This window comes from Macaca fascicularis, chromosome 15 (genome assembly GCF_037993035.2).
Source record: "Macaca fascicularis isolate 582-1 chromosome 15, T2T-MFA8v1.1".
NCBI classification, from domain to species: domain Eukaryota; kingdom Metazoa; phylum Chordata; class Mammalia; order Primates; family Cercopithecidae; genus Macaca; species Macaca fascicularis.
Window position 1 is genome coordinate 491475 of NC_088389.1, and position 26631 is coordinate 518105.

The 26631-nt window shown below is 48.5% G+C and overlaps 1 long non-coding RNA gene across 1 annotated transcript in view; it reads left to right on the top strand.

The window, feature by feature from the left end:
• Positions 1-4099: 4099 nt before the first annotated feature.
• The window catches only part of LOC135967298 (uncharacterized), a 122843-nt gene continuing 100311 nt past the window's right edge, over positions 4100-26631 (top strand). The window contains exons 1-3 of the long non-coding RNA XR_012424000.1: positions 4100-5091; positions 9428-9545; positions 19189-21931. This is a non-coding gene — a long non-coding RNA (uncharacterized lncRNA). The remainder of the gene's footprint in view (positions 5092-9427; positions 9546-19188; positions 21932-26631) is intronic.

The following is a 26631-nucleotide window of genomic DNA, read 5'->3' on the forward strand; positions in this document are numbered from 1 at the left end:
TTGACTGTCGCCTTCCACAGAGGACAGTTAGGGTGGGCAGGAAAGAATTCTCTGCTACAGGTCTGCATTCCTGGCTGTTTCCAGAAGTGGGAATTCTGGTGCCGTGGAGTCTGCGAATGGATTTCTAGTGTCCCAGCTTCAGGTGGAGTTGAAATTGAGTGAGGCAACCCACCACACCCATCTGGAGCCAGGAACTAGAGCCATTTTTAAAGTGGCAGTTTCTCCATAAGATTACCCAAAAAATGCGCTCAGCACGTTTCTTTCTTTCTCATATGCATTTGGCCATCTAAAATGGGAATGGTGGTTTTTTGGAGCATGGATGTAGTTTTAAATTTTGAGTATTGTAAACCTTAATGTAGCTTCTTAAAATGTTTGCCTGATTATCTGGAGATTTACTAAACCTTTGGAGTGGTAATAATGAGTTGATCTATATGACTTTGCTTTCTATGATGCAATGAAAGTACTCTAATTAAAACCTCTGCAGTTGGGTCAGCAGGCGATTGGCCAAAACAAATTCTGCTTTTTGGGTTTCTTTAACCAAACAAGGGAGTAGAGTGTAGGCTGAAGTGGCAAATTCATTTCAGAGCACGCCAGAGCCCTCAATGATTCAGCAGCCTTCTCAGGTGAACGTGTAACGTGCCGTGAGTCTTGGCAAGCCTGGCTACTGAAGTGTGCACGTGACACCACAGAGCCACACCTAGGAAGATGTGGTTTCTGTAACAAGCTTTGGAAAACCAAAGTTCAACTAAATTATCCAACTTTGTTACAGAAAAAGCTTAGACCAGATGGCCAAAGACCTGATTGTTTCATGGTTGAGACATGGTTATAAAATCGCCCTTACTTGGTGCCAATCAGTGTTGGTCCACAGTGATACTCCTCCAACCTCACTGAATAGTTTGGAGACTGATATGAGACTGTGAAAATCTCCTTAAGGTGAAAAGGGCTCTGGGGCACCCGGGAATATCCGCACACCCGTGGCCATTCCCCTATAAGGTGGAGAGGACGGCTGGGTCACGCGGGAGCATCAGCACACCCGTGGCCATCCTCTTTAAGACGGAAAGGGCTGCTGGGGTGCCCCGCAATATCTGCACACCCGCGGCCATTGTGGCTGTCCCCCTTTCTGCTCAGTCACCTCTGTGTTCCCGCATTCAGGCTTTGGGACACTCATGAACAGCTCATCCCCTGGGCTGGTGAGGAAGGAGTGGGAGGTTGTTCTGAGGCTCTGTCACTGTCTGCCCTGTCATGAGCTGGGCAAGGCAGTGGCAGTGACCCTGGAGGAGTCTGGTCAGTGAGGGCTCCGGCAGGAAGTGCTGAGGCTTGAGGTGACTCTGCCAGTCGTAACCAAATGTCTTCCCTCTTATTTCCATGATTCCTTCTAGTTCCGCACCTTGCACTGCAGAGTCTCTGTGTATCTATAAATACACATGAGTTACGATACAGGTGTCTCTTTCCCCTCTGTCTGCGGCTGGGCCCAGGGAGTGAAGTGCAAGATCCCCTTACTGCTGGATGCCCACCAGCACGAGGCACTGCCTGCCCTGCTGACGAATGCCTACAGCGAGTCCTGGAAGCCGCCTCCTGAGCACCTGGCCTGTTGACGGTGTATACGGGAGACAACGGAGCTCCCCTTGCCCCACCCTGAGCAGAGACTGGGGAGGCGGCGGCAGCACTGCCCCCATGGTGCATCCTTGGTGCATGGAGGAAAGTCTGTTCATGCTTAAAACACAGCCCATCCTCTCAAAAGCAGGATGACAACCCCATTTACTTCTGGAATCTTAAAAAAGGGCCCGTCTCTTTGAGAGAAGAACATGGCATGTATGTGTGTACCTCCTTTGTTTTTTTTTTTTGAGACAGTTTCCCTCTGTCACCCAGGCTGGAGTGCGGTGGTGAGATCTCAGCTCACTGCAAGCTCTGCCTCCCGGGTTCATGCAATTCTCCAGCCTCAGCCTCCCAAGTAGCTGGGACTACAGGCACCCGCCACCACGCCTGGCTAATTGTTTGTATTTTTAGTAGAGACGGGGTTTCACCGTGTTAGCCAGGATGGTCTCGGTTTCCTGACCTCGTGATCTGCCAACCTCGGCCTCCCAAAGTGCTGAGATTATAGGTGTGAGCCACCACGCCGGGCCGTATGTGTGTACCTCTTTACAAGTCTTGCCTGACCTTCGCATTTAAAAATTACTGGAAAACTTAAGGATGTAACTGACAAGAACTTTATAGGTTTCTCCAAGTAAAAATTTGGAAAAGTTAAGTGAACCCATAATGTGTTTTATTTCTATGAGTCCCACACTTGGATTTTTAAATGTGGGCAAAACATCTGTATGTTCTTCAGCCTGATTTCCGTGGAATCGTGAATGAAACGTGCTGAAGTTGCCGTGCGGATTTTGTTATGTGGCGGTGACAAGTGGGGCTGGTCATTAAACAACTGGAGGAACCCTGTCCTTTCTGTGCTCCTGTTGGACACTAGGCACGTGCTTGGGTGTTTTCTGTGTGTGTGGACAAGACGACGACAGAATTTCCAGATTCACACGGTGGTATCTTCTCCCTTTTCTGTTAAAACGTGTCTTCTGCTGCTTCTACATAGACCAAGTGTTTCTTTCTCTCGCCTGTCTACATAAACGCTGTTTCACAAAAACCGTATTGTAGACATGTGAAGCTGAATTCCACATGATCAAGCAGATAGAGATGACTGAGTACACTGTTTTGTGGAAGGAAGGTTTAAAATGATTTTTAGCTTTTTCCCTGAAATAGGGAATACTTTTAACTTTTTCCCTGAGATAGGGAATAATGAAATGGGAAAATAATTAAATTTTCCCATGTAATTGTTAGATTATATTTAATTATTAGATTATTCATGTATTGCAAGGGAAAAAGGAACTAGATCACCCCATGTACCCAAATGAAAATTTAAAGCGTATGGGCGAGTTCATTTGAACTCCTTTAATTTGTTTTTGTTTGTTTGTTTTTGACAGTCTCACTCTGTTTCTCAGGCTGGGTGCAGTAGTGCAATGACAGCTCACTGCAACCCCAACGTTCTAGGCTCAAGTGATTCTCCTGCGTCAGCCTCCCCAACTGCTGGGATTTACAGGCGTTAACCACCACACACAGCTTATCACCTCTTGGAGACTAGCTTTGAGTTTGGGCATTCACTGAACTATATTTTAGTTAATTCTCAAAGTTTGTCACTGTTTATCTTTAATTTGCTAAAAATCTACATGTATTGTAAAATGCGTTACATTTCCTTAGCATTCACGGATTCCCTGTTAGTGGGGCAGAGACACAGAAGGGCAGAAGGCGTTCGGACATCATCAGGGTTGCAGTTGAGTCCTTGCCCCGAACACACTGGAGCTCTGGGCTCTGTGGTCCCACGGGGGTCCTCTGTCCACTGAGGGGGACGGGTTACCTGGAAGGTCCCTCCAGCCTCTGCAATTTTGCCCTTTTCAGGTTAACATCTCATCATTGTCCTGGACAGCACTGCCTTTCGTTCACTGATCCACGAGTGAACAGCTGGTCAGTGGCCAGTGCTGCTTCCTTCAGCTGGGAGGTGGTGATGTGATAACACTTCCGTGGAATTTGGTTCTTGGTGTATTAAGGGTTCAGTTGTATGTTTATTTTTAATCTGCACCTCTGAATTGGTCTTTTGATTGCAAAGAGATTGCTTACTGGATTTGTTTCTGAATATTTGGTGGATAACAGGAGAACCTTGCTTATCTGTGTGTTCATTTAGTGTGTTTTTGCCAGGCATTTATATGGTTGTGTTAGCCCTGAGCCCACTTTCTGTGTGTGGTGGAGTCATTGAAATCATGTATGTGAAGTCTCTCCTCTTTTAAGGCCAGAGGACGTGGGGTGGTGTCTCCCTAAACTAGGGGGAAATGGCATTGTTCTGCCCTCCTCCCTGGGAATGCTGGTGTTTCCAGGTCTCTGAACTTGGCTCCCACACTGGGAGAGTAGCTGTGGCTTCTGGAGCCCGTTTTGTGCGGGACTGACTCCTTCACTTGCTTTATTCCCCACTGTCTTTGCTGCTTTATGACGCAGGGATGAGGGAGTTGGGCCCAGGGGCCTTGCCTGTGCCTGAAGGGCCCGATGCAGAAAACTCCTCATGGGAAGGATGTTCCTTGAGGGCAGCTTTTGGAGTCTTTTCCTACTTTTAACTGAGAAGCAGCTATTCACATGGTTCTATTCTGCTGGTGTGTTTCAAAATAACTGGTGTAGAGTTGTGAAGATGTCCGAGACACCCATGATCCACTCCGGGCCAGTGCAGGACATTGAGCTCAGAATCCTTCAGACCATTCAGATGCCAAAGATTCTTGCTTGGTTATTCTCAAACTTATGAGAATCTAAAACGCGAGCCACGGTATGGATTTTCTCTTGAGCCCCCATGACTTTGCCTTGTATTTTGGGCATGAATGACTTCATCAAGGGGAAAGAATTTGAGGAAGGAGCCTCTGAGGCTAGGAGGGGGTGGGAAGGGGCGGGGGGAAGAGGAGGGAAAAGGAGCTATAGAGGGAGGAGCCAGGCTGGGGCTGGGGCGTCTCCCCATGATGCTCCCCCACCCCTGGCGCGAGGCCCCAGAGACTGACTGATTTTCCCACAGGAAATGTGTATGATTGCATGTCTGTTTTGTGGGCTGGCCATTTGGATTGAGGGAATGTCTGTGTTGTGATTCCTTATTGATTCGAAGGTTGGAAAGGTTTGTGCTCAATACAGGGGTCTCTTGGTGCGATGGGAAAATGTGATCGCAGCCGCCTTCGGGGTGGGGAGAGCCCTCGAGGCCCTCAGTGGTGGCCGGCGTCAGCCTTCGCTTCCCTGGGTGAGCTGCCCTCAGGGTGCGAAGGGAGGTCCTCGGTGGTGGCCGCTGTTGGCCTTCGCCTCCCTGGGTGAGGGCTGCTCCATCCCCGGCTCTTCGACTCCTTGCCTGGCACCTTCCTCGTTGGAGGCCGTGATCCATCAACTTTGTCCACGCGTGTCCTGCAGACTAATGCTGACTGGAGGTTCAGGAGTGGTCAGAAGAGGCCAGAGGAGGCCCTCGTGATGCGAAGCTAAACGTTTAATGATGGCGCTGTTGAGTGCATGAGCCGCGTCAGCCCAAGAGTCTGGGTAAGAGGGAACCCCGCGGGGTGGAGGGAAGACTGGACAGATGGGTGCTTTCCTCGGCCCCTGGGAGCACGGCCAGGTCCACGCTCAGACCTCCTGGTTTCTCCCATATTTCCATCAATAGCAAGGGAAGGACTCGGGGCAGAAGTAGTTCAAGGGCCTCTAAAGACTTATGTAATTGTTAATAGGCCTACTTTTATGCTTTCTTATGTATTAAGAGCAAATCATGATACAAACTCATTTCTGTTTGAAGAAATCTTTGCTGCTCTCATTTTTGTGGCAAGCAACATTGATTCTTTGCTTAGTGAGCGTTAGTGCCCTCCTGCCCAGTGCTGCTGCCTGGCGTGTCCTCGCACACACCTCTGTCCATTGGTCTCCGTTCACCTTTCCGCCTAGAATTGTAGGAGGGGCGCTGGGATCTTAGGGCTAGAAAGAAACTCTGAAGACCACTTTCAGGGGCGGCTTTTAGTCAGGGATCTCCAGAGAGACAGCCAGCCGGGTGTGCGTGTGTCTCCAGGGCGAGGCTTGCTGCAGGGGCTACAGAGTCCAAGAAGCCCCAGGACCCACAGGCTGCAAGCTAGAGTCCTGGGAGGGTATGGCTTGAAGACTTGAGAAGCGGAGGGTGCGGATCCCACCGTGGTCTGAGGAGCTGAGACCCAGAAGCACGGGCTGCAGAAGACAGATGTCACTGGCCCATCAGCCAGACAGGTGGAGTGAACCCAGTTTTCCCCGCCTTGCTGTTTTACTCGGGCCCTGGGTGGATAGGGTGGTGCCCCCCACGCCGGCGAGGATGGGTCTCCACTCAGTCCAGAGGCAAACATGCATCTCACACAGAAATAATGCAGAACCAGCCATCTGGGCACCCCGGGCACGCTCAGGTTGATGCACAAAACCAACGCCGCGCGTGGCCCTGACATCTGTGTGTTCGCATCACTCCACACACATTGCTCAGTCATCGCCTCGGTGAGTTTGTAAGCTCGTTGTGTGGTTCTGGGGCTTTTTGTCCTTGGTGATGACAGGCTCCCCACTGCCCCAGCTCAAGTATGGAAGGTGATGGCACCAACGGCTCCTTGTTTCTCAGACACTTGAGTGGGTGCTCTGTGCAGCCAGTTTCACCTGCAGCAGCATCTGTTCCCTATGCCGATTCCATTCGGAGTATGTGCCTCCCTTCTGTTGAGGGTGCAGCCTTCTTTCAGGGAAGAACTGTGTCCTGTTCGCCTATATCGCCTGTGGTGTATCTCATGGCTGAATAAGTAGCTATAGGATACCTCGGTGGCTGAATGATAGGTTCATTGGAAGGAAAACTTTATATATTTTTTTCTTTTTGGGATGGAGTTTCACACTCAACGCCCAGGCTGACGTGCAATGGCACGATCTTGGCTCATTGCAAACTCTCCCTCCCGGGTTCAAGTGATTCTCCTCCCTCAGCCTCCCAAGTAACTGGGGCTACAGGCTTCCGCCACCATGCCTGGCTAATTTTCGTATTTTCGTTAGAGAAGGGGTTTCACCATGTTGGCCAGGCTGGTCTTAAACTCTTGACCTCAGGTGATGCGCCCACCTCGGCCACCCAAAGTGCTGGGATTACGGCCATGAGCCCCTGCACCCAGGAACTTAATACCGTTTTTTTTTTTCCTTTAAATCGTAATGGGCTTGTTAAATGCTTACGTTTTTTTTTTTTTTAATTTATTATTATTATACTTTAAGTTCTAGGGTACATGTGCATAACGTGCAGGTTTGTTACATATGTATACTTGTGCCTTGTTGGTGTGCTGCACCCATCAACTCGTCAGCACGCATCAACTCGCCATTTACATCGGGTATAACTCCCAATGCAATCCCTCCCCCCTCCCCCCTCCCCATGATAGGCCCCGGTGTGTGATGTTCCCCTTCCTGAGTCCAAGTGATCTCATTGTTCAGTTCCCACCTATGAGTGAGAACATGCGGTGTTTGGTTTTCTCTTCTTGTGATAGTTTGCTAAGAAGGATGGTTTCCAGCTGCATCCATGTCCCTACAAAGGACACAAACTCATCCTTTTTGATGGCTGCATAGTATTCCATGGTGTATATGTGCCACATTTTCTTAATCCAGTCTGTCACTGATGGACATTTGGGTTGATTCCAAGTCTTTGCTATTGTGAATAGTGCCGCAATAAACATACGTGTGCATGTGTCTTTATAGCAGGATAATTTATAATCCTTTGGGTATATACCCAGTAATGGGATGGCTGGGTCATATGGTACATCTAGTTCTAGATCCTTGAGGAATCGCCATACTGTTTTCCATAATGGTTGAACTGGTTTACAATCCCACCAACAGTATAAAAGTGTTCCTATTTCTCCACATCCTCTCCAGCACCTGTTGTTTCCTGACTTTTTAATGATCGCCATTCTAACTGGTGTGAGATGGTATCTCATTGTGGTTTTGATTTGCATTTCTCTGATGGCCAGTGATGATGAGCATTTTTTCATGTGTCTGTTGGCTGTATGAATGTCTTCTTTTGAGAAATGTCTGTTCATATCCTTTGCCCACTTTTTGATGGGGTTGTTTGTTTTTTTCTTGTAAATTTGTTGGAGTTCTTTGTAGGTTCTGGATATTAGCCCTTTGTCAGATGAGTAGATTGCAAAAATTTTCTCCCATTCTGTAGGTTGCCTGTTCACTCTGATGGTAGTTTCTTTTGCTGTGCAGAAGCTCTTTAGTTTAATGAGATCCCATTTGTCAATTTTGGCTTTTGCTGCCGTTGCTTTTGGTGTTTTAGACATGAAATCTTTGCCCATGCCTATGTCCTGAATGGTACTACCTAGGTTTTCCTCTAGGATTTTTATGGTACTAGGTCTAACATTTAAGTCTCTAATCCATCTTGAATTAATTTTTGTATGAAAAAACTGCTTTAAAGTTCATATGGAACCAAAAAAGAGCCCGCATCTCCAAGACAATCCTAAGTCAAAAGAACAAAGCTGGAGGCATCACGCTACCTGACTTCAAACTATACTACAAGGCTACAGTAACCAAAACAGCATGGTACTGGTACCAAAACAGAGATATAGACCAATGGAACAGAACAGAGTCCTCAGAAATAATACCACACATCTACAGCCATCTGATCTTTGACAAACCTGAGAGAAACAAGAAATGGGGAAAGGATTTCCTATTTAATAAATGGTGCTGGGAAAATTGGCTAGCCATAAGTAGAAAGCTGAAACTGGATCCTTTCCTTACTCCTTATACGAAAATTAAATGCTTACGTTAATGTTTATTTTTAAAAATGTTATCTGTGACCTTTCAGCTTTTCATAGCACTTCTCGTGTGAATATTTTAAAAAGGCCCTTTAGTCGTGGGGGAGAAGGAGGTTATCCCTTTCAGCAGAGGGAGATGGAAGAACAGGCCCTGGTGGGTCTGAGCACAGGCAGTCACCCCAGCCTTGGTGCTTGCTTAGGTCTGTTCTCCGTTCACCGTAGCCGCATCCACTCTCATTGTCAGCTTAAAAATAAGCTTTTTCCTCTTTCTAATCGGAACAGTTAGTTTGTTAACCGTCACATTAAGGTATCGAGAATGATGGCTTTCAGGCCTCAGATATGACACAAGTAATAAATGCAGCTGACCCTGAACAACATGGGTTTTGAGCTTCGAAGGATCACTTATGTTAATTTTTTTTCCAACCAAACCCTTACTGAAAAAACCTGGCTTTGTGGAGGGCCGACGTTTCCTACATGTGCTTCCATAGGGTGGCCGTGGGGTCCTGTGGATACGTAGATTTGGGTAAACTCGGGGCGTGTTCTGGAATCCATGTCCCTGTGTATACAGAGGGACAATTGCAGCTTTTTAGAAGTTTGTGTCCTGCCTTGTCCTAAAAAGGTTCCAAGGTGGATGCAAAATTATTTCATTCCTTTGGTTTTCTTGGTGGGATATTGATGTTTATTCTTCAGTGTCTAATATCCTGAGTGAACAGAGTTACCGCTTCAGGAACAAAGCCAGTCTGGAAACACATATTGAGATATCCACCTTTTCTTCATGGTTTCACAAAAGGCCATGATCATATTTTATTCAGTTGAACTGTAGGAAACTGCCAATATTTGCTGTTTTTGGCCTACAAAATGGCAAGTTCGTACGATATTAAAAACAAAGGCTTCCTGGATGGGGAAAATAGGAATCGGTAAGAACCTGAAGTTCTCTGTCATGGCCTCTGAGTCACAGGTAAATAAACCTGCGTGAGGGGGAGTTGACTGTACAGTATTTTCCTTCTGTTTTGATACTGTCAGAAAACGGTCAGTTCCAATGTGTTGGGTCCCTTTGCCTCAGCTTTGCTGCAGAAGGGACTTGCCATTATACCTCTTGTTCCCAGTGCCCAGGAGGCTGATGCCACATAGAAGACCTGCAGGTCGGTGGATGTGAAACAGGCATCGGACACGCTGTGCACCTTGGGACGCATCTGAGAAGTGTGTGCTTGCAGCAGATCTGAGGTGAGGGCGTGTTCCATCTCCTCTCCCTTCTCTGGCTTTGCAGGCCTTTGAAGTTGGTCCTGGAAAGTGAAATTAGTTAATGCTGATTTAAGCTCCAGGTCAAAGCCTGGGGGCCGAAGAGACCCGCCCTTCACTAGGGGTGTGAAGCATTGGGCCCTCCCATCAGGAGGCAGCAGGGACTCGAGAAAGCCCCACATGCCCTCCAGTTCCCTTATGTTGAAATTTTTTGTACTCGGCCATGCCGGGTCATTTTGGGAGGTGAGTAGGGGATTCACATGGGGGTGTGCAGTATTCTTAGGTGTCAGGTGCGAGAGTTGAATTTGTAGAAGCTGTGCAGATAGGAAAGGGCCTGGCAGGGAGTGCTGTTTACACGGAGCCGATTTAACGCGAGGTCTGTGCTCTACCTGGGTCCGTGTCTGACTGCTGTCTCCCAGTCTGCAACAGGACGTTGACGTGACTTGGCGCCATCGTCCCACTCTGTGTAGATGTCTGAGGATCTGTGCGCAGCTGCTCTGTGAGAATGCGTTGTGATAATGAACTGAGAAACAGTGAACAAACCCTGAATTGGTTAGCACTGGTTCCACGGCCACTTCTGCTGTGGTTGGAGTCATTCATAATAAAGTGTGCTGGACTGCTATGCAGAGCTCTGAATTTCAGAGGCCCTTTAACTTGGCAGCTAACCAGTCGCTTCCTTCAGAAGACATTTGAGTCCCCTTTACCTACCAGGGTGACCCTGGGAGTTTGAAGATGAGTGAGACAAGCCCTCTGTGTCTTGTGGATTTTACTGTCCAGAGGGGAGACAGATGTGGATGGTGAAGGAGGCCCTATCAGAGGTCAGTGCACGTCAGTTTTGTTTCTTCAGCACTTGCTGTGTTCAGGCGGTGCCCCGGGCCATGTGCAGAGCATCTGGGGACCCTGCCCATGGCATCCCAGGCACAGCTAGCATCTGCGCCATCTTCATACTTGGCCTGAGTTTTGGGGAAGTACCGAGGATGGCTTCTGCCTTTGCTGGAGAGAGTTGGAAGTCAGGGCAGCCCTCCACAAGGAGATGATCGCCAGCTGATTCCTCAAGAAAGAGAGGTGGTCCCCACATGGGTAGAGCAGGGCAGCATGTACAGACCTGGGTGTGGGTCTGGGGCATGTGCATCTGAGTGGGTTCTGCTGGGAGACAGCAGGGGTGAGGTGTGAAGGCAGTTGGAATTTACAGGATAAATTATCACTAAGGCGATGCCTGGAAAACATAAAATGGGGACTCTCTGGGGGTAAACGTGGACTTAGGGTGACCCTGGGCGTGGGTGTTTTCAGGCTCTGAAGGCAGAGATTTAGGAAATTGGGGCAGAGCTGAGCCCCAGACGAGGATGAAGACCACCCTTGGGATGTTGAATGAGACAGGGGTGGAAACCCAGTGAATGTCATGGGGGGGGTCAGTCCAGCAGGCAGGCAGCAGAGGAGACCGGTGTCCTCAAAGGCCCCTTGGGCCTACCTCTCAAAGTGCTGGGATGACAGGCATGAGCCACTGCTCCCTGCTGATACTTTTAAAATTTCTAAGCTACTCTCTCTCATACCCACTCCCGTATTTTTTTTAAAAAAAACCAGGTTTATGGCTATATTTTTTCCAAGGGAACCAAACAGTTACCTGTTTGAAGTACAAATAAAACCGTGTTTAAAAACCGAAAATGCCACTTTGCATAGAAGTTTCCAAATACCCAGTTGGTTTGAGCCTTGCATTGCAGTGTCACTACCTGCTCTTAAATTTCTACCCGATGTATAGATAGCGAGACAGGGACGGCTCGTACATCTTCAGGTTTCAGTTCTACTACCTTGGGCTATATTTTCATTTATTTTGGCACAACTGTGGGTGTGGCAAGCAATGCCAGGGTATTTATTTTGAAGCGTGTCCAATAACAGTTGGGAAGATTTTCACATTTTTAGAATTTTCATAGTAATAGTTATAATTTACAAAGAATTTAAAATTGTGTAGTCATTATTTTCCTTTTTTCTAGATGTGCCCCGAAACAGGGTTGCTAACTATCATTCTACATCACAGGATTAATAACAGTACCCTTTTGGAGCAGATGCCTGTAATCAAGGAATTCTGCCTAGTCAGTTCACTTTAAGCGTGTTTAAAAGGTTGTCTTTATCCTAGTTGGCACCTGTGGCTCTAGTTGGTTTTCACTGCTGAAGAATATTCCACGATGGAAGCCGTAATTCATCTGTTTTTCATATCGGTGGACATTTGGATTATTTTGGGAGGGTGTGTATGTCTATTCAGCCTTCATTTTTTCAGGATTTTTTGTAGAAGATAATGTAACAGTGTAACATCCTCTGCTAGGGAGCCAACACGAACCCTGATTACAGCCACACTGACTCTCACACAGACTCTCAGGCCTTGTTACCAACACACAGAACCATTTTCTTAAGTTGAAACACAGTAGCAGAACCTGAAGCCATGTGAACGGTTCCTCCGATCTTACACTTGGAATTCACTTTTTATTACTATGTCTGCTAATTAGGAAGCATATCAATTATACAGAAATCTGAGAATGTAAAATTATACGTTTATAACAGAAAAAACCTTATTTAATAGCCCAGAACACATGGCTATGTTTTTCCCTCATGCCCCACCACTGTTTTCTTTGCTTGAAATGGGAAATGACACTTGAATGCGGTTTTCTAGCGACTGTTAGCCTGGCATAGTTCTTCAGAGACAGAGGATGTAAAGCACATGGAGAATTTCTGTTTGTGGAATGTGATTTCCCGGTCGCCCCATTCAGGCTGCCGCCGCCTTCCCCTCTGGCCGCCTGCATCGTGGGACGTCTGAGAAGGTCCCTGTTTCATCCTCTGGAAATTCTGAAAAGGAAGGAGAGGAGGGTGTGCAGGGTGTGGTGCATTTGTGTTGGTCTTCCAGCTTTTATTTGGAGTCTCCGCTACCTTGGTTCCTGCCTTTATGTCCCTAGCTCATGGCTTCATCCTTGTGTCTAACTCACAGGCAGACAGATGGAAAGGGAAGTTGTATTCAGCCAACAGCTTGATCTTATTCTCAAGGCTTAAATCGACTGGGTATTTGGAGACTTCTGTGCAAGTGGGCATTTTTGGTTTTTAAACACCGTGTCTTATTTGTACTTGAAATGGGGTAACTGGTTCTCTTGGAAAAAATATAGGCATAAAGCTGGTTCTTAAAAAAAAAAAAAAAAAAGGGAGTGGGTGTGAGAGAGTGGCTTAGAAATTACACCAGTAATGGTCGGGAGTGGTGGCTTATGCCTGTAATTCCAGCACTTTGAGAGAAGGAGGCAGGTGGATCCCCTGAGGTTAGGAGTTCGAGACCAGACTGGTGAACATGGTGAAACCCCGTCTGTACTGAAAATATGAAAATTAGCCGGGCATGGTGGCAGGCACCTGTAATCCCAGCTACTTGGGAGGCTGAGGCAGGAGAATCACTTGTACCCGGGAGGCAGAGGTTGCAGGGAGCCAAGATCGCACCACTGCACTCCACCCTGGGCGACAGAGCAGAAACACCATCTCAAAATAGAAAAAAACCAAAAAACTAAACAAAACAAAAACCCGGTAATGAAAACCTGATTGCATCATCTGTGATGGAGATGGCGGATTATTTCATTTTTAGTGACAGGATGAATTGGATATGTTTGCAGTATTGATTTGACAAGGGAAATGGTGAGAACCAAATGTGCCGCCCAGCTTGGGCCTCGCCGTTGGCAGAAGACCGTGGCGGGCAACAGACTGGAGACTCGGAGACCGAGGGGAGAATTCTCATGCCTTGACGCTGGTGCAGTGTGTGCTTCTGGACTCCTGCTGGAGGGAGCTGCCCCTTTGCCTTGCAGGCTTTGGTGCAGTGGAGACCTTAGGACCTGCCCCTCCTGGCACACCTGTGGGTGTGGCGAGCAGTGCCAGGGCTGAGGCACAGGTGCTGAGCCCGGAACGTGGGACGGGAGAGGCTGCACACGCCGGCAGGAGTCTTCTCCAGCAGCCGGGGGTTTCCGCAAGGGGGCGGGGCGTTGGTTTTCCTCCTTGAATTTGGGTGGAGAGGGTGTCCTGGGGTGCTGTCTGCACTTGTGTTGCTCTGAGGTCAAGTTGTGGCCCCGAGTCCCTGTCCCTCTGCAAAGTGAGGGTTTGCCCATTTTCAGGTCAGATTTCCCTTGGGTCCGGGTCTCTAGGAGTGGGGCGCATTCCAAGGGGGCGTGAGCACGGTGGACGCCCGTGGGCCTCTTCCTCTCCCCTCAGCTCCTGGGCTGTGTGTGAAGAGCTGCCCAGCGGAATCACCCTCCTGCCTGGTGTTTCATTCACCAGAAATCGTTCTCACTGTGGACTCTTGAGTGAAATGTAATCCAGGAATGGAACGTGCTGTTGCTGGATGCCACACACAGCATCAGGAGCTTAGTTGGGGATTATATGATCTTACCCCACACCTTAAAAGTAAAGACTGTAGTTGTCAGGCGTCTGAGCCCAAGCCAAGCCATCGCGTCCCCTGTGACTTGCACGTATATACGCCCAGATGGCCTGAAGTAACTGAAGAATCACAAAAGTGCAAATGCCCTGCCTGGACTTAACTGATGACATTCTACCAGAAATAAGTGAAAATGGCCAGTCCTTGCCTTAAGCGATGATTTTTTTGTGTGTGTGTGAAATTCTTTTTCCAGGCTCATCCTGGCTCAAAAAGCTCCCCCACTGAGCACCTTGTGACCCCCACTCCTGCCCGCCAGAGAACAACCCCCATTTGACTGTAATATTCCTTTACCTAACCAAATCCTATAAAACGGCCCCACACTTAGCTCCCTTCGCTGACTCTTTGGACTCAGCCCGCCTGCACCCAGGTTAAATAAACAGCCATGTTGCGCTCACAAACCCTGTTTGGTGGTCTCTTCACATGGATGTGCATGACAATAGTTAAGGGGATATTGAAGTCTTTGGCAGCTCCAAGAGCCTTTTCAGTTTGTGTCGGGCCATTGTAGGCAGAAGGAAATACTTGCTTAGAGACTCTTACAGAAATGTTCGGTGCAGTGCCATTAACTCGTGGAATAAATGTGTAACTTTCCATGGCAGACCTCTGGAAAGAGATGCTCTTTGAGTGCACCCTGGCCTGCTCGCTACAAGAATCGGCCGTGTCACCCCGCTGTCCGTGGGTCTGCAGGTGTGCGTGGTCCATTGCCCTGCACTGTGGCCATGGAAGGGAAGATGATCTGGAATGCTGGCGACAGTTATCGGTGCGTGTTGATGTGTGCTGCTTTCTACAGGGGAGAACATTTCTGTTTAATAAACATCTCATCTCGATGATGACTGCAAGATATTTGAGTCTCATTCAATAGTGTTTCTGGGTTCCTTCTGTTTTTATCTGCTTTCTAGCACTAGGCAAGTGAAGACATGGAAAGTAAAAACCCATGGAACTTGTAGAGACATGGTGTTGTGGAGGAGCAGACTGTAGCCTCTGGCTCTGTTTAAAGATTGTAGTAAACCTCTTACCTGGCACGGTCAGGGTGTAAATTATCTTGTTTAATCGGAATGTGTATGAGTCAAAGCTGGCGCCTGCATTGTGGATGAAATACCAGATTTTAAGGGAACATGTCAATGTGCTGTAAGATACCAACAAAGTTCCTCACTGAGGTTCTGCGCGGGTTCGGAGCAGCTGGGCCTTAGGTCACCAGGGTCGTCTCTGGGAGCAGATGCTCAGTGTGGGCATTAGTCACTTAGCCTTTCCAGAGCCGAGGAGCAGCTCTCTGTGGTGGTTTTTGGAATCTGTATTTTGAGTCAGTTTGTCCCACTTGACTCGAAGTTGCCGCGCGATTTCAGACCTTTGCCTCCACCGTGCGCTCATTTTCTTGTCCCCTGATAACTGCCTCGGTTGCCCCGGCCTGACATTTGAGCCTCGTCGTTCATGGACACAGGTTCCGTGGTGGGGCAAATGCCGCGACTCCGGCTTGCACAGTTCTGTGACTCTCACCATGGCTTATCACATCACTCCCGGGATCTCCCGTTTAGAGGAAGAGTGTCCCTTTCCTGCAGGCCCTGTGTGGTGTGGAAACCACCCCTACCTACCTTTCTCCTGTTTGAACTGTACCGTGAAGCTATTTCTGTTCTAGTCAACCGTCAGAATTTAAGGAACAGTGATTTATGTAACTTATCACACGCTTCTGAGCAATTCTTTATGAATTTCATTCTGTTGTGAAATTATTGCAGTTTTCATGGCTATGCTGGTCTCATGTTGTGGCCCTTGAAATGAATTCCCTTCCCCATTGTGTGTTAAGGTTGTGCCTGGGAGCTGTTGAGGCCTCACCTCTGCTTAGGGCAGTGGCTTTGCTCTCCTGACAACAGGAAGAATCTTATTTAGAGCACTTCTAATGTAGTTTTTGCTTCCAGACAGAGTTACTTTTTTTCACAGAGACAGCCACTAAAGTCATAAATTATGCTGAGGATGCACACACACGGGTCAGCTGACAGAGTGGAGTCCAGAACAGATCCAAAGATGCAAAAGCAGTTCAGTGGAATTTGAGTCTTTTCAACAAATGGTGCTGGAATTATGGGACAGCCATATGCAAAAGAGTGAAAACAGGGAGAAATTCCTGTATGAAAATTAAGGTGGATCATAGCCCTGAATGTAAAATACCAAACTACAAAACCTGCAGAAGAAAGGGAAATTGTGGAGACCTAGGGTGAGAGCTCTTAGCCATACCATGATCCATAATCAAGGAAGAAAACAAGTAGGTAAGACTCATCAAAATTAAACTTCTAATATAAAAGACACCCCTAACCACCTGACTTAAAAGCGGAAGAGACCTGAACAGATGCTTCGCTGAGAAGGACGGGAGGATGGCCCGAAAGCATCTGAAATGACCTTCAGCGTGACTGGTTGCACCCAGATGTGCACCGAAGCCGCAGTGAATTTGTTCACACCCCTGCTGGAGCGCCTGACTAAGGTCTTCCGACAGCCCCAGGTGCTGGTGAGGACCGGCAGTCGGGACTCCTGTGCGATGCTGGGGTTCAGCACGGTGCAGACAGCTTGGCGGTTTCTTACAAAACTGAACTCACACAAACGTGGGTCCCAGTGACCCCAATCCTGGGTATTTACCCTAGAGAAACAGAATCTGATGTTTAAGAAAAACTGTGCCCAGATGTTAATAGCGCTGTCTATAGTTGTCCAAAACAGGTTACAATGTGCCACAGCCATATGTGGAATAATAAATACCCAGCAGCCCCGAGGCCTGGCTGTTGATCACAGGACACCCTGGGTGCACCTCCAAGCACGATGCCCAGGAAATTGTGATTTTGCGAGTGTTTTGCCACAACGCTCGCAAAAGATAGACCCGAGTCATGGGAGGACACGGAGAGGGTGGTTGCTGAGAATGGGAGGGTATGCTTATGAGGCCCCGTGAGTGGGTTTGGGGCTGTTGGACTGTTCTGCTTGTGTGATGATGATTATGGGAATATTTGTGCCGAAATTCACAGAACTGAACACTGTCCACTTTACAGTAATTTTTAAAAAGTGGTAATATGCTCATTTTCGGTACTGTTTTTAATGGAAGATGGAGTTTGCAGATGATTTGTCAGGGCAAGCCTGTCTCAAGAGTTTGTAGACGATTCGTTAGGGGCCTATCTCAGGGCCCTTGGGTTGGGTTGGGTTGGGTTGGGTTGAGTTGGAAAAGCCTTCTCTGTTGTGGGCAGTAGTACGGGGCGTGGAAAGGATATTGCCAAGGAAACATGTAGAATCCTTTGAGGAAACGTGTATTTCTAACTTGCTATAAGATAGAATTGGAAATTGTAATGGTTTTGTTTTCTAGAGTCTTGGTAGAATAGGGAAGACAGTGTAATAAAAGCTAATTTTGAAATGAAGAATTTTAAAGATTTTCAACAGCAATTGCTCTGGGAAGTCACCCTGGAAATGTTTTTAAAGATGTTCAATAGCAATAGCTCTAGGAAGAGTCACCCTGGAGTTGCTTCTTGAGCATTGGTTTCCTGGCTGTATCTTCCAACTTTCATTTTTAAGTTTTGCTGTGAGTTGGGGATGTGTGGGAATAGCCATCCCAGCCCTGCAGGGGGGTGCATGTGCCCCGAGGCCTGAGGCACTGTTTCAACCTAGCTTGCAACATGGGGACTCTTGTCAGTGGCTGGAGTAAGAGTACCAGCCTGGCAGGCTGGGGGGAGCCCCAGGGTGGTCTGGGCACTGTCCTCCCTGCCTGCAGGATGGCAGCTGGAGGAGCTCGAAGGCTGCCTGCCTCGTGGCTGTCAGCGCAGCAGCCCCTCCTGGCCCTGGAGCAATCTTTGGGTCCATGAGTCTCTGCACCAGGACTTGCCTCCTGGGACCTCCGCCACTGTCCTGAGGGCCCTGGTGCCACTTTCCCGGTGGGACCCAAGCCTCAGGCAGCTGCGACCCCAGATTCGGTTGCTTTCCCTGCCGTCTCATTGCAGCACAAGTGCTCATCTCACTCAATGTAGAACCTCAGGTTCCTTCAAGATCCCCAGAGATGGAATCTCCCAATTTAACAAGATAGTTGGTGACAAGATTTGAGCGGCACTGATTTAACTCAGCTTCCAGAGTTTAAGTTCCCAAGACACAGTCCTGCTCCTTCCCTGGTCTCATCCTGTGTGGCTGGTGTGGATGCGGGGTTTCCGGAGGGTGGGGCTGTGGCAGGTCAGCAGCCAGGGGGATGGCTCATTATTGATCGCTCAATGCCTTGAGGATAACTAGGATTAATGACCTTTATAGGGCTGTAGGTTTAGAGTATATATATATGTGTGTGTATATATATACATATTTAAACGAGGTGGACACGGTTATCACTGCATTTTTCTGACATGAAACTTGGAGAGCAGAGGGTTTAGGAAACTCCTCAAGCCACACTGTCAGCGGGACTCGGGCGGTCTGGCCTTAGACCCTGCACTGTTTGCCCCTCACCACGCTGTCAGCAGATCCGGGTGGTCTGGCCTTAGAACTCACGCTGGTCGCCCCTCCCTGCCACGTTGTGGGGTTTTTCCTGCTTCTGGGCAGCATTTGATAGCTTGTGAAACAAGACCAAGACTTACTATGAGTGGATTTGCCATTATCTGAGATCCAGAACGTTTCCTGGACCTGGCGTTGCCGATGTCACGTAAGGGAAGGTAAAAACATTTTCATTGTGGTCACTGGGGCTCCGGAAATGGTATTTTTCCCAGTGAAAGTTTACTCATAAAAATCGATTAACTCAATACTATGTGAACAGGAAGAAATGTGTTGGGCTCTAGTTAAATGTCTCAGAGCCACAGAAGTAAATGAGGGCACCTTCCGAGCACAGCCTCCCGGAAGAGGCCAAGGACGTTTGTCTGGAGGGTTTGCCATGAAGCAGGACTTGGGCAGGGCTGGTCTGCCTAGGGAGGCCTCTGCCATGATGTAGGTTAGTTGAAGTAGTTGACGGGTGGTGGCTTGAGGTCGGTGGTCCCCGAGGAAGCCCCTACCAAGGCCGGTTTCCGTGGGATGGAAAACTGCCGTTCAGTGGCTGTAATCTTGGCTTCACAGGTCTGACATACAATCCTGCCCTCGGATACTTGGATCCCAGCCAGGTCAGATGGCCCTGAAAGGACATTCGGACTGTGATGGCTGCACCCATTCTCAGCATCTGTAGGGTCTCCTATGTATGTCTGTGTTTCCATTTTCTTTTAGCACAATTTCTCCCAGTGAAGTCGTGAGAAATAGAAGGAAAGGTGGAATGAAGATGTGATTGAGGAAAGTGTGGTGTGGTCTTCGACCTTATTTTGCCTTGGTTGGTGCTCAAGAACTCCACCTGACCTCAGAGCTGAGCGTTTCTGCCAGGAAGTCCTGCCTTTTATCCTACCTCGAGGCCTGTTGAGACACTCCAAGAAGCTTCGTTAACAAATTGCCTTTTCCTTTTACAGCAGTTGGATATATTTGCAGCAAAACAAAGGAATAACCCCCCAATATGGTGATGAAATGCATTTAAGTATAGATAGCATTCAGTCTTGAAGGGCCTGAGATTTTAATCATCTTTGGGTCATGTAACAAGTGGTGTTGGTGATTAAAATCTCCTGACAGCTTTGTTCTGCCACGTTCCTCAGTTTTGAATGATGATCTTCCTGGTGTTGTACCTTGGGAGGGGCGTTTGTGTCAGTAGAGAGCAGAGTGGTGGTTCCCAGAGGCTGCGAAAGGACAGAGGTGAGGCCCCTGAAGGACACTGGTCTTCCTGGTTTAGGGGTTTGGGGCTCAGCCACCTTCCTGTGTCCGTGTAAATTATACCCAGGATCATTTTCACTCGCCCCACTTTAGTTGAGTATTGGAGCTTCAGGATATGTGTGTGCCCACGTCACCTGGGCCGTGATCCTGGAGTTGGGTGAGACTGATTCCCGGGTTTATAGAATTACTCTGGGATTATTGAAAACAGAAGCACTTAAGGCATTCATAATGCTATTTCCTGAACGTAATTTATGTTCAGTTCTTCAGAAACATTTATCTGAGGAAGCATCTATAATTTTTGTTTTCTGCCACTCAGTGCTAGAAAGAATTGTGCAACACTCAAGTGAGTGGCATTATTCCTCTCCCTCCACCATGCAAGCAAGATTAAAGGTACCTCTGGCTCCCCTCAATCTTCTCATCTGCAGGGTGCCTGGCATGGCAGTGTGCTGCCTTCCGTCTTCTTTTTGGGGAGAATCAGTTGTGTTTGTGTGTACTGCTCAGCTCAGCCTCGTGCAGTTGTGTGGGTGAGGAGCTTGGATGCTAGGTGACCCTCCCAGGCCTGCCTCCCACCTCCCTAGGCCTTGTTCTAAACTGACAGATAAACAGTGTGTTTTGGAAGAGGACAGCAGCAGGGCAGGAGAGAGTTTGTTCAGACTTTCTCCTTGCACTGACGTTTGAGCCTTCATCCAGCCTGGGCACTTTTACAGAGCTGCGTTTGTGTGTTGCAAACCATTCCCTCCCAGTAACCGTGCTTTCAGAGGTTTGGAAATGTGACTTAACTCATCTTCAATTTAAAGCATACTATCAAATTTTAGTGTTGAAACTGATGTATTTTATGGCCTTTATTTGATTTCTCTTGATTTTTTTTCCCATATGAGACAGGGCATCTTAAGGGACACAGCCTGGTGTTGGCCGCCTTTCCTAAGGATGGAAGTGAATTCTGAAAGCCCTTTATGTAGGCAGCGAAGGCCTCTTTTATTTTGGCCTAGTCAGGTATATAATTCTTTTTCTCTTTGGTTTTTTTGAGACAGGCAAAAAAAACCTTTTTGTTGCCCAGGCAGTGGTGTGAGCACAGCTTACTACAGCCTCAACCTCCCAGGCTCAAGTGATCTTCCTGCCTCAGTCTCCTGAGTAGCCAGGACCCACAGGCACATGTTCCATGTGTCCCCATGCCTGACTTAGTTTTGTATTTTTTGTAGAGATGGAGTTTTGCAATGTTGCCCAGGCTGGACTTGAACTCCTGGACTTAAGCAGTCCAGCTGTCTCAGCCACCCAAAGTACTGAGATCACAGGCATGAGCCACCGTGCCTGGCCAAGTGTGTTTCTAATTTCAAAATTAAGAGGACACCCATCCAGTTAATTACATCTCTATTGGAACATGCTGCTTATAGTGCATTAGGAAAAATCATCCAGAACTTGGAAAAGGAGCTGGACAGACACAGCCCTTCGAGGTTGTCCGATGAACCCCTGGGGTCTTTAACTATCTGGAGGGATGTACCATGTCAGACTCACTGTTGACCGGCTGAAGCCCAGGTTTCCTGAGGTTATGTGTCAGCTTGTAGTACTTTCTCTGGCAGAGATGCGAGTGACTTCTGCTCAGTGACAGGCTCATCTCAGGGACTTCATGGCCTGAGGGACGGCAGCCTGTTTGAGCTGATCGAGCAATCTCGCACTACCCTTATTTTCTGAAACGCCTATGAGTGACTTCTCACACGGTCTTTGAAGCGGCTTCATGCCCGCGCTCCTTGGTAATGATCGAATGCTTTTTTTGACCCCTCATCCCTTTCTTTGGGGTGTTCCAGTCTCAGTTCTCATGATGTGTTCTGCTTCTGCAGGAATTTCTGAAGCTGCTGACTGTAGAAAGCACTGAGGAGGCTGTGCTCCCACCCCTGTGAGCCTTCCAGGCATCATCCTCTCCCCTTGGTGAGGCAGCGTCCATGACACACCGAGGAGGCTGTGCTCCTGTCCCCCGTGAGCTTTCCAGGCATCCTCGTCTCCCCTCCAGGAGGACAGGAGGAACCTTTCAAACCCTTCTTAAACTTGTTTTCATGTCTTTGTTTTAACAGTTTTCTTTGCATCGTCTCCCTTATCCAGAAGTGAGGGTGAACGCTGAGTTATTCACGGGAGTCAAGAAACCACACGCAGCCCAAAGTGACGTTTGTTTCCCTGAAATGATTTGTGTGTGTTCACCTTAAAATGCAACTCAGTAAAACAGGTGTGTTTTGAGGAATGACTTTAAATTACCTAGGTAAAAATGTGACAGTTAAATTTCATCATCTGTGTGGGTGTCCACAACCCCCTTCTGTGATTGTGTGTGAGTTTGTGACTTGTGGTTATTTTTGAAGAAAGAAAATATGTTGTTGAGGACTTCAGATGGTGTGCTGGGATTGTGTAGGGTGGACATCGGGGGCTTCAGTGTGTGGCTTCCTTGAAGAGGTTCAAATTAAGGCTGAGAGTCCCCACTCCAAAATGCTCCAAAACCTGAAACATTCTGAGCTTCCTCATGACACTCGAAGGAAATGCTCTTTAGAGCACTTTGGATTTCAGGCTGGGGATGGTCAACTGGAAAGTGAAATATTGCAAGACCCTTCTGGCCCCAGGAGCTTGGATAAGGACATGGAGGGGGCCTGTGCCAGGTATCCCTGGAGTGCAAGGCAGCCTGGGCTCTCTGAACTGGTTTTTTGTAGGAGCCACAGAAGGGAAAAGAGGGTCAAAGTGGCCACGCCTGGCTCCTGAGAAGGCTGGACCAGAAGGAGGTGGATGCGGAGGACAGCAGTTGAGTCCCCAGCGTCCGGGACTCCTGTCCCTGGTGGAGTTGAGAGCCTCCTCTAGTTGTGGCCTCTCCGCTGTCAGCAGCCACTGAGGCCTGAAGGGAGAGGGGGCTGAGGAGAGGAGGAAGGATAGGCCTGCTTCTGGAGAGGGCCAGCATCGGCCTGTGCTAGCCTCGTTTGTTACTCCTGCGTCCAGTGTGCACGGCCGTGCCTCGTGGTGTAGCGGTTCCCGGGATGCACAGCGCTCTTGTCTGCAGTAACGTCTTTGTCTCCGACCCTTGGAGGCAAGTTACCTTTTTCTCCAGTGAAAAGAGGTAGAAAATCTTACAGAAATGCATTTGCTCTAATGTCTGTTTTCCGATAAGACATGGTCGCTTAGGCTAAATCTTTGTGAGGTCAAGACAGGAGGATCACTTGAGGCCAAGGGGTTGAAGACCAGCCTGGACATCATAGCAAGACCTCATCTGTATAACAGAAGTTAGCTGAGTGTGGTGGTGCGTGCCTGTGGTCCCTGGTACTCTGGAGGCTGAGGTGGGAAGATCACTTAAGGCTACAGTGAGCTGCTATTGCTCCACTGTACTCCAATCTTGGCGACAGAGCTAAGACCCTGTCTCAGAAAGAAAAGTTAAAAAAAATCCAGAAATGTCATTTTCTTTTAAAATCATCCCAAAAGAAAAATGGTTTTTTTCTAAGAATGTAAAGGGTAACTGATACGATTCTTTCCTTGCATTGTTTCTCCTTTTCGAATATTTACAGTAGTCCGTCCACATCGTCTCTCATCTCATTACAAAGCAGCAGGTGTCTTTGAGGTTAGTGGTGTCTCTCTGTGTCGCACCTTGGAGAACAGCCAGCATGAAACCTCTTACCACGATCGTGCACATCGTTTGTAGTCCCAATTAAAATCCTCTCCAGAGACGCCTGTGCTGCTTATTATAGCAGAACTTTGGTTGTGCTGAAATGTGCATTCAGCTAATGGTTTTAAGTTCATATCTGAGATGATGCTGTATAATTCCTGAAGCATATGGGATCAGTAATGATTGAAGATAATTCTGGCTGATGTCATTTGGAGAATATTTTTCACTTCAAGTTAAAACTTCCTTCGCGATAGTCATTTTGGGATTCATTTAACTATGTGCTTTATTTCATAGCTCAAATTTTCATTAGTCATTTCATACCATAGGATTTTGAAAGCAGATTTGGCAAAACCTTTCTAACAAAATGTTTGCTTATGATGTCCCAAGGAACAGCACTCAGAATTGCTGGTAACTGTGGTACATTTTAAGGCTGACGATAGAAGTCACTTGAATGGTAAGGGCTGCTTTGTGAGGCAGATGGGGTTTGAATCCCGACCCTCCTGATATGCAAGCCCTGACCGTGGCCTTCTCTCCTCTCCCCTGGGAGATGGGAAGGTGCCAGCATCTACCTCACAGGCCGTCCTGAGAACCTGGGACTAAGGGCTTGTGTTCCTCTTGCAGGTGGCACAGACGTGGGGGCTTGACGATACACACACTGCAGGCTGCCAGTGTCAGGGTAATCCAGTTTTAGTCATAAAGGTGGGATTTGCTTTGCTCCCCGGCAGACCAGGTGCGGTGCTGCTGTTGTAGCAGGTGTGTGGATCCTCTTGGGTGGTCCTCAGGTGGACAAGGAGTCACCGATTCGGATTCCCAGTGTTAGATGTGAGGGGACCATGGACCTCATGTGTTCAGAGGGGAGGAGTAAAAAGCTTCCCTTGTATTTCCAGAACTGTCTATCCCAGGAATGCCAAACCACTGGCTTTCACCTGACGCTGTCGTAGGTGACACTGTCTGGAAATGAGGACTCATGTTCCGCATACTTGAGCCAGTACCCGTCTCCCTCCAGGGCCGTGGCCCAGCCCTCCTCATTTCGCTGGGTTGCCAGCCTGGGGATCTGTAAGCCCAGTGACGTCTCCGGTCTCGGCCCCCGCTCCCCCTGGGGACAGGAGGTGGCTTCAGGAGGCTGGTGATGAATGCCTGAATGAAGCCGACTTGTGACTGCAGTTCTGTCTAAGGGCCTCCCCGGGTGTTAGATGTCAGTAAATGACACCTGTGTGTGGATCTCATGTGATGAGAGAAACAGTGGGGGAAACCAAAGCTTGTGGAGTCTACAGGTTCTGAACTTGGAGGTGTGTGCACCTGTGTACTTGGTGAGGGGTGTGACGTCCGGAATGACTGTGCACGTGTGTCACGTTTGTGCATGTGTGGTTGAGTGTATTTAGCAGGTGTGGGTGGAGTGAGCATGTTCATGTGTGTCGTATGTATTTGAAGGTGTGTGTGGAGTGTGTACACGCATCATATTTGGTGAGTGTATTTGAGGGTGTGTATGGAGTACATACATGCGTTTGCGTGTATACTATTGGGTGAAGCGGTGGCATGTGTGGAGTAAGCATGCACACGTGTATGCTGTGTGTGGGGTTTCTAAGTGGTCCTCCCCTGAGCCTGCTCCTGGGCCCTGCTGTCCTGGCAGCTTTACAGTTTGGTGCGTGTTTGATTCCGGAAGATTCTGGAACCAAATTCTGAAGCTGTGATCACAAACTTGCAGCCCTGGAGGACGCTGGCCCGTGGAGCCGGCACGAGGGTCTCTGTGCTGGCCTCTCCCTGGGCTCTGTCCACAGAAGAGCATGTCCGATGATTGAGCTGTGCGGGTCTGTGGCTCCCCAGCCTCGAGTCAGCCCTCGGTTCTGTCCCACCTCTGTTTTTCTTGCTGAGGGGCTCCGGGAAGTGGTGCCTGGGATGGCGTTTTCACCCTGGGGTTGCTTCGCCAGCTGCCCAGGTGCTGGCTGCCTGAGACCTGCTGCCGTCCTGGGTGGACGGGGCTGTCGCGGGGACATCCCTGAGCACCCGCGGGAAGGCAGGTTTAGGAAGTGCCAGAGGTGAGTGGCTTCCTCTCACACTTGATTTTCTGGAAAGTTCTGGGTCTCCTGTTTTTCCCTAAGGGAAGTTAGAAACTGAGTTTCTCTTGAGGGGAACGTCTTTGCAGAGTCTGCTGTTTGAATGTTCCCCAGGTGTGGAATACTCGGGGCCATATGTGTTTGGGAACATCCGTGTCCTGAGCGAATTCAGTAAGGAATGGAGAGAGGCCTCCTATCAGCTTGGCCTCTGTTTCCAGCTTGTTGAGGGTTGACGGCTGCTGGTATCCCAGGGAGAGTTAAACACTGGGCGGTGTGGGATGGGAATGTTTGCTCTGACAAGGACAGTGGGAAAGCATCTAAACAAACGTCGCTGTTCTCCGGGCTCCTCGGGGTCGAGCTTGTTTTGTGGTGTTGAGGGAAAGCTACCCTTGTTCCTGTTCCTCACCATTTGAAAGGTGTCCAGGACACGTTCCTCTGGAGAGGTGATGTGCGTGAGTGGGGGTCAGGTCGCAGGCTCCGAGGTTATTTGGGACCTGTCAACTGATTTCCTGAACACACAAGTGCTTGGTAAAGATGTTCCTGATTAGCTAAAACATTTCAACAGGACGTGATAGCTGGTGGTTGTTTAAAGACTATCACAATTTTCCTGTTACTTTTTAAATGCCTGTTGAATAAGGGAGGAATCACGTATTTTTATTTTCCTGTCTGCATACTTGATATTTTGTTTTTTGTTTTTCATGTGGGTGTGCAGTTAACAGGATTTAGAAACAGTCTCAGTCCTGGGGAGACTTCAGGGCCGCCTCAGTCAGTGCTGAAGGGAGGCAGGGATTTGGGGGCTGCTACCTCCACAGGAAGGGACACCAAGGGCCAGAGGTAAGCAATCTCAGTGAGGTCACAAAGACGGGCACACCCAGCACCCTGGCCCATGTGCCTCTCCTTCACCTTTGTCTCTGCTCAAAGCTGCTCTCCTGGGTCATCACTGGTGATCTCTAGGTGCGTGCTTGCTTCTTGCAGAAGTGGTGTCTGGCTGTGGTCAGTGTGGGCCCTCAGGACTTCCCTGTTTTTGGCTCACATCAATATTGGGCAGTGGTGTATGTTTGCTTTGGAGTGGTAGATCCGGTGGATTTTGGCTTTGCCAACTCATTTAATACCTGTTCTCCTAGGTGCTGGGACCCTCTCCTAAGCCGTCTGTTCTCCTAGGTGCTGGAGCCCTATCATAAGCTGCATGTTCTCCTAGGTGTTGTGACCCTTTCATTAGCTGTGTGTTCTGCTAGG